Genomic DNA, 8475 nt, shown 5'->3' with positions numbered 1-8475 from the left:
GGAGTTCTGTAGTTTTGCATTTTAGTGTGATCCATTTGAGTTAATGTTTGTGGAAGGTGTAAAGTCTGTGTCTAGATTCATTTTTTTTTCGCGTGTGGATGTCCAATTATTCCAGCATCATTTGTTGAAAAGACTATCCTTGTTCTACTGTCCTTTGCTGCCTTTGTCAAAGATTAATTGTCTATGTTTGTGTAAGTATTTCTAGGCTCTGTATTCTGTTTCATAGATTTATTTTTTTATTCTTTTATGAATATCATACTGTCTTGATCACTGCAGCTTTATAGTAAGTTTTGAAGTCAGGTGGAGTCAGTCCTCAGACTTGCTTTTCTTTACTTAAAAGTCTGTTCCTAGTTGCTCCAATACCTGTACAACTACTTTATTTCAGTGGGTTCATGCATGTCTATTTTTTAATCCTTCCTGCTCTTATGAAGCCTATCCTGACCACCTTATCAGTCACTTCACTTTCTTTGTTTATTTAATAAGTTATATTGAAATTTGTAGCTAGTCATCTTTTCTTTTTTTTTTTAATTTTATTTATTTATTTATTATTTTTTGGGGGGTACACCAAGTTCAATCATCTGTTTTTATACACATATCCCCGTATTCCCTCCCTCCCTTGACTCCCCCCCCCACCCTCCCTCGAGTCCCCCCCACCCTCCCTGTCCCAGTCCTCTAAGGCATCTTCCATCCTCGAGTTGAACTCCCTTTGTTATACAAAAGCTTCCCACTGGCTATCTACTTTACAGTTGGTAGTATATATATGTCTGTGCTACTCTCTTGCTTCGTCTCAGCTTCCCCTTCACCCCCTGGCCCCTCCCAGACCTCGAGTTCTCCAGTCCATTCTCTGCACCTGCGTCCTTGTTCTTGTCTCTGAAATCATCAGTACCATTTTTAGATTCCGTATATGTGAGTTAGCATACAATATTTGTCTTTCTCTTTCTGACTTACTTCACTTTGTATGACAAACTGTAGGTCTATCCACCTCATTACATAGAGCTCCATCTCATCCCTTTTTATAGCTGAGTAATATTCCATTGTATATATATGCCACATCTTCTGTATCCATTCATTTGTTGATGGGCATTTAGGTTGCTTCCATGTCCTGGCTATTGTAAATAGTGCTGCAGTAAACATTATGGTACATGTTTCTTTTGGGATTATGGTTTTCTTTGGATATATGCCCAGGAGTGGGATTACTGGATCATATGGTAGTTCTAGTTGTAGTTTTTTAAGGAACCTCCAAACTGTTTTCCATAGTGGTTGTACCAACTTACAATCCCACCAGTAGTGCAGGAGAGTTCCCTTTTCTCCACACCCTCTCCAACATTTGTGCTTTCCAGATTTTGTGATGATGGCCATTCTGATCGGTGTGAGGTGACACATCATTGTGGCTTTGACTTGCATTTCTCTACTGATTAGTGATGCTGAGCATCTTTTCATGTGTTTGTTGGCCATCTGTATGTCTTCTTTGGAGAAATGTCTATTTAGGTCTTCCGCCCATTTGTGGATTGGATTATTTGCTTTTTTGGTATTAAGCTCCATGAACTGCTTGTATATTTTGAAGGTTAATCCTTTGTCCGTTGTTTCATAGGCAACTATTTTTTCCCATTCTGAGGGTTGCCTTTTAGTCTTGTTTATGGTTTCTTTCGCTGTGCAAAAGCTTTTAAGTTTTATGAGGTCCCATTTGTTTATTCTTGATTTTATTTCCGTGATTCTAGGAGGTGGGTCAGAAAGGATCTTGCTTTGATGGATGTCATAGAGTGTTCTGCCTATGTTTTCCTCTAGGAGTTTGATAGTGTCTGGCCTTCCATGTAGGTCTTTAATCCATTTGGAGTTTATTTTTGTGTATGGTGTTAGGAAGTGTTCTAATTTCATTCTTTTAAATGTTGCTGTCCAATTTTCCCAGCACCACTTATTGAAGAGGCTGTCTTTTTTCCATTGTATACTCGTGCCTCCTTTGTCAAAGAGAAGGTGCCCATATGTGTTTGGGCTTACTTCTGAGTTCTCTATTCTATTCCACTGATCTTCCTTTCTATTTTTGTGCCAGTACCATACTGTCTTGATCACTATGGCCTTGTAGTATAGTTTGAAGTCAGGAAGCCTGATTCCACCAACTCCGTCTTTCCTTTTCAAGATTGCTTTGGCTATTCGGAGTCTTTTGCGCTTCCATACAAATCATAAGATTTCTTGCTCTAGTTCTGTGAAAAATGCCATTGGTAATTTGATCGGGATTGCATTGACTCTGTAATTTGCTTTGGGTAGTACAGTCATTTTCACGATGTTGATTGTTCCAGTCCAGGAATATGGTATGTTCCTCCATCTGTTTGTATCGTCTTTGATTTCTTTCATCAATGTCTTAAAGTTTTCTGCATACAGATCTTTTGCCTCCTTAGGCAGGTTTATTCCTAGGTATTTTATTCTTTTGGTTGCAATGGTAAATGGGAGAGTTTCCTTAATTTCTCTTTCTGCTCTTCCGTTGTTAGTGTATAGGAATGCAAGAGATTTCTGTGCATTAATTTAGTATCCTGCTACTTTACTAAACTCATCAATTAGTGCTAGCAGTTTTCTGGTAGAGTCTTCAGGGTTTTCTATATATAGTATCATGTCATCTGCAAAGAGTGACAATTTGACTTCCTCTTTTCCAATTTGGATTCCTTTTATTTCTTTTTCTTCTCTGATTGCTGTGGCTAAAACTTCCAAAACTATGTTGAATAATAATGGTGACAGTGGACACCCTTGTCTTGTTCCTGTTCTTAGAGGGAATTCTTCCAGTTTTTCCCCGCCTAGAACGATGTTGGCTTTTGGTTTTTCATATATGGCTTTTATTATGTTGAGGTAATTTCCTTCTATGCCCATTTTCTGAAGAGCTTTTATCATAAATGGATGTTGAACTTTGTCAAAAGCTTTTTCTGCATCTATTGAGATGATCATATGGTTTTTATCCTTCAGTTTGTTGATATGATGTATCACGTTGATTGATTTGTGTATATTGAAGAATCCTTGCATCCCATGGATAAACCCCACTTGATCATAATGTATGATTTTTTTAATGTGCTGTTGGAGTCTGTTAGCTAGTATTTTGTTGAGGATTTTTGCATCTATATTCATCAGTGATATCGGTCTATAATTTTCTTTTTTTGTGACATCTTTGCCTGGTTTTGGTATCAGGGTGATGGTGGCCTCGTAGAATGAATTTGGGAGTGTTCCGCCTTCTTTTTCTGCAGAATCTTCTGAAAACAATTGGGTGAGAAGCTGCAACGTCTTGTATTTAATTTGTGCCAAGATCACTTAGTCTCGGGGAGCAGACATTTGCACGTGTGTCATTATTCCCGCCTCCCACAGACATGGCAGGTATTGCTATGCAGTCTTTTTTCAGGCAGCCAGTTCCAATAAACCGGAGGGTCCTGCGGATTAAAATCTTCTGACTATTTTTGATCTAGTCCAGTGAATTTGATGCTGAAATCAGATGGCCCTAGAGACTGACTTAAATTTACTGAATAATGTAATTAGCAAAATACTTTGTATGGTTGAAGCATAAAATGTGTATACCCTTGAGGAGCTTTGAATCTTGTAGGAGAGTTAAGACACAGACTGTCATCCTGAGGTACGAAGTGACAATTGAGCAAGGTGGTCAGGAGGCTCCCACAGGAAATCTAGATGAGAGGAGAGAGCTGGAAGATGTTAAAGGTTTAAGGAAACAAACAGCAGTGATCAGGGAAGTTGGCTAAGGGGGTGCGGAATAGAGAAGTAAGGAGGTAAGATCCAGAGTGGAAGAGAATTGCTAGGAAGAGCTCCATGGTTAATGATCACTGATCCTGAAGAGCAGGTGTTTACTGTCTGCTCCACTCTGCGTTGTCTGTTGGCACGTAGGTGCCCAGAGTTAGAAAGAAGGATTGTTGGAGCCACAGATGCTTCAGTGTTTCTCTAATGCCTAATAATATAAGGAATATGTTTGGATTAATTGAAGCTGTTTTTTTTTTTAATGGACAACAAACAGTGAAATCAAACCCATTCTTGAATATTAAGTTTTATAAGATTGGGGAACACTAAGGCATTTTGATACTATTAGTAACTAGACATAGAAATGTACCTTTGTAAAATGTATAATTAATTAAATACTTTATGGATAGCCTTTGTGTGTATCTTTTACAACTTAAACCAGATATTCTCACTGTACATTTATGAGAGGAAACAAATAGTTCTTTATGTGATTTGTAGAAATTATTTTTGCCATGGAACTCTTCCTGAAGTTATCTTCGAATTTTCTTTTCCCTAGCACATTCCACTTATGCTACAGATACATTGTAAGTGCTCCATTCAATACTGCTGCATAGGCAGCTTTCTTTCAGTTCCAGTGATTAAATTTACTGAAAGTAACTATGTAAACTTATGTTAACAGCACACGTACATGCCTCTTTGAAGATGGCCCTGATCGTTAAATGTCTCAGGGAGATGGGGCTGAAAGGAGGCAGTCCCTTGTAATGGGGTTTGTGGAGGAATGACTTCAGGTGGGGCTCTAGAGGGGGTCTAGGGTGATTGACCCTCTCGAGGGCACTGAGCAGGTGGCAGGAGCAAGTATGCATACTCCTCGCCTAAGTGAAGAGCCTGAAATCCTTGGGAAATCAGGGGATTATGAAGGAAAGGTGACAGAGGAAGGAAGCCTCATAATGAGAATCCGGAAGTATATAAGAACACATCAGAGTGTGCCACTCTGCACAGACTGGTCCAGCGGACCAAGAGGGAGGGAGGTACAGGTCTGTCTAGCAAATGCGGAAAGTCTTTTGAGGGAAAACCTAATTCCTCAATAAATTGGCTCAAAGAGTCAGCTGATGGAAGGGGAGAGTGAGCCTTAAAATTTTAAGAAAATAATCTTGGTGGAGGGCCCTAGGGCAAAAGGGCCATTTGGACATATAATGCCTGAGATCTTCAGCCCTGCTCCAGTCACATCAGGGCTGACTGGTCTATGCACGGCGGAAGCTTGAGGAATTCGACCAGGGACATCTGAGAGTCAGGGTGACGATGACACTCTGCCTTGTAGGGATTGGTTGCACCACTGGCCTTGATGTTTTCTGTAGGCTGAACACAAGGGGTTGTTTTGGCTACAATTTACCCAAAAGTAATGGAATTATTAAGTGGGATCAAATGTTTTGTGTAGTAGCAATTTATATTCTACTGAGCTCTAGTACATTGGAGAGTAAAATAGACCTCTCATGTACTCCATGCATCTGCAAGACTAGATCAGGTCAGGGCGTCACTTGGACCTTGCTTTACCATACTCACTTCTCCTGCCAAGGGGAGGTCCAAGGAACCTGTGAACATAACAAAACAACCTATTCTACTTGTCAACAAGCAGGCCAATATATCTGTTTTGACCCCCAATCCCCCTCCAGGGAAGACTGGTTAGAGGTCCAGCACCAACAAAGGGGGCTTCTGACCAGCCGGACACGAATTACAAATCTAGAGTGTCTGGTGTCGCTACACTTTGATGTGTGTGCTGCTGTTAGCAGGGTAACCCTTGGGTAACTACAGGATGTGGGGGCTTGTCGTGGCAATGGGAGTACAGGCTCAATGACAAATATATGTGTGAACAGGCCTAAGCCCACTCCTCCTACTGTGGTGACCGCTGGGTTTATTGCCCTTACTGGAGCTGTGTCACATGGGCAAACTGGGAGAATCAAAGCAAAATAGCTCTTCTTCAAAAGGGAACTGTTGGCCCCAATTGTAAATTAGGGACAGGTACTCCTGTCAATTTCATTGTCTTCAACCCCAAAGACTCAAAATAGAAAAATGTTCTGAAAATCGGTATTTATATCAGTGGGAGAGGTGCTGACCTAGGAACTGTGTTAAATTTCCAGAGTATTTCTGTTCCACTCCGGGCTTCTACACACAAGCTCTTCCATTCTTTTTATGAAGAGATAGAAAGTAGTCCTCCTCCTGTTTCAGTCAAAACTAAAAACCTATTCTTAGCCCTAGCAGAAACCATAGTCCAGACATTGATGATTACTTCCTGCTATGTGTGTGGAAGAACTAATATGGGAGACCAATTGGCCCTGGGAAGCTAAAGAATTAGATCCCCAGAGACCCTTCAACAACTCAGGGGAAGTCAAGAAAACCAGGGTCGGGGTTTGGCATTTAAAGACTTCCATAATCGGCAGGAACTGTCTGGCATGGTGGGGCCCATTATTCAACGTTCCAGTAGGAAACCTCACTTGCCTAGGCCAAAAACACTATAACACAACTACTCACACTTCTGACTGGTGGTGAAGCCCAAACTGTATAGAGCCTAATCCTCACCCTCTAGCAAGCTTACCCAATTTAAAGACCAGATGGAATGACTTGTCCACTGAAGGTCAGTGGCCTGCTCCAGAAGGATTATATTGGATATGTGGGGCTAATGCATATTCAGTTTTGCCAGCCAGTTGGTCAGGGGCATGCATATTGGGGACTATCCGCCCCTCCTTTTTCCTACTTCCCTTAGCCCAAGGTGAATCATTAGGGGTCCCAGCTTATGAAGGCAGAGGCCTCACCAGGAAGCACAGGTCTCTACAGATTGGAAACTGGAAAGATGATGAGTGGCCTCCTGAACGCATAATCCAATATTATGGGCCAGCCCCTTGGGCAAAAGATGGGTCCTGGGGCTACCAAACCCCAATTTACATGCTTAACAGAATTATCCGGCTCCAGGCTATGGTTGAAATCATTACTAATGAAATGGTCAAGGCTCTTAATTTGTTGGCAGGACAACAAACCAAGATGCATGGTGCTATTTATCAGAATTGCCTAGCCCTAGATTACTTACTGGCTGTAGAAGGGGGCGTCTGTGGGAAGTTCAACCTCAGTAATTATTGCCTACAGATAGATGATAAGGGCAAGGTTATAGAAGAAATAACTGACAAGATGACTAAAATAGTTCATGTCCAGTCTAGACTTGGAAGGGATGGAATCCCAAAGAGCTATTTGGGGGTTGGTTTTCTTAACTAGGGGGATTCAAAACTCTTGTGGGGATAGTCCTACTCCTCCTCAGGACCTGCCTTTTTTTACCTTGCCTCTTGCCATGATTCATGAGGATAGTTTCCAGCCTAGCTGAGGCCACCACAGATAGGAGGGCCACTGCACACCTTCCAGCCCTGAGAGGTTATCAACTCCTGGGCTTAGAAGATCATCATGTTGATGCCTTATAAGATTTAAGGGGCATCAAGAGGGGGCATTGAAGAGGAAAATTAGAAACTTGCACTCAGCTAAAAATAACTCCATGCTCATTCTGCTTTTGTAAAATATGCCTGCTGCACCAAAAAGGGAAAACAAAAACAGGATGACCTAGCAATCAAATGTAACCATAGGATGTTTTGCTAAATATGGAAAGTTCTGCACCTGCTTTTGTAAGTTTCTGTTTGGAAACTGCCGTGCTCTGTAAACCAAGTAACCAATCTACCAATGCTAACTGTAAACATGTGCACAGACCCCTATAAAAGTAAAGCTCACCCTGAGCTCAGGGCCCAGAACTTTGGAGCATTAGCTCGTTTTGGGCCACCGGCATAGTAAACCTGAGTTCTCCAACCCTCCGAGTGTGGTGCTTGGTTTCTTGATGGACTGATTTTTGCAACACAATAGCTGCCTAAATTGTGAATCTTACTTTCCACAAATTGAAACCCTACATTTCCAATCACATTTTCTGCTACCTTGCAGACATAGGACTTAGGTTCTGCCAACTTGATGCACCTGTGTGAGTCTCCGAGTCATATGTAAGTTATATCAGAAAACCAGTCAGGTATAAGGCACCCAACTTGCTGGAGCACACAGAGGCAAGGGCAGTGAGTTCATGAGGGTGGCAATACTGGTGACCCTTTGTTCCTCCAGAGATATGCCTAAAGGCATTCAGAATGGTCCAGTGTTTGATGTATAATAATTGTAAGTTATCTGACAATATAGCCTCTAACAAACCTAGGTTGTCCTAAACCTCTGGTAATAGAATTGTTTACCTTTATAACAGGAAGTTTGCAAAAGCACCAAAATCTGCATATGGCCTGTTCCCAGGCTGACTTCAAGGGGTTCATGCTGTGAGACCTGAAGTTCTTAGAAGGTAGTTTAAAACAAAGAAAAAAATGTCAGTGGGCCTACTTTGGATGCATATGTGCTAAATTAAGTCCATGCCAGGGTCAAGTGTGATTTCCTTATTGAGGAACAGAAACATTGTGAAAGTGATGAAGGCAGGAGAACAGAATCAGAAACCGAAATTAAAAAATAAAGCCTTTTTTGAGTAACAGAACAATTTAAAAGCTAATAAAATAAGATAAATGATTATGACAGTCCTTTCCTAATTGTGATGGAAGTAGTGGGGGGTCAGAGTTGTAGTTGCTCAACTATCTAGTTCTGTGGTATGGTCTGAGAATTGTTCCTTGAAGGTTATTAATATATGTTGATAAATACTTCCTGCTTAAACTTGTGAGAGTGGAGTCTGTTGGCTTATAGTAGGGA

At 41.2% G+C, this 8475-nt stretch overlaps 1 pseudogene; it reads left to right on the top strand.

Annotated features, from left to right (window-relative positions):
• The first annotated feature begins 7880 nt into the window (after window positions 1–7880).
• Window positions 7881–8261, top strand: LOC130834487 (60S ribosomal protein L34-like; annotated as a pseudogene).
• Window positions 8262–8475: the final 214 nt, after the last annotated feature.

Source organism: Hippopotamus amphibius, chromosome 13, assembly GCF_030028045.1.
Source record: "Hippopotamus amphibius kiboko isolate mHipAmp2 chromosome 13, mHipAmp2.hap2, whole genome shotgun sequence".
Taxonomy (NCBI): Eukaryota; Metazoa; Chordata; class Mammalia; order Artiodactyla; family Hippopotamidae; genus Hippopotamus; species Hippopotamus amphibius.
Note: the sequence above shows the minus strand (reverse complement) of the source record. Positions and strands in the feature narration are given on the sequence as shown.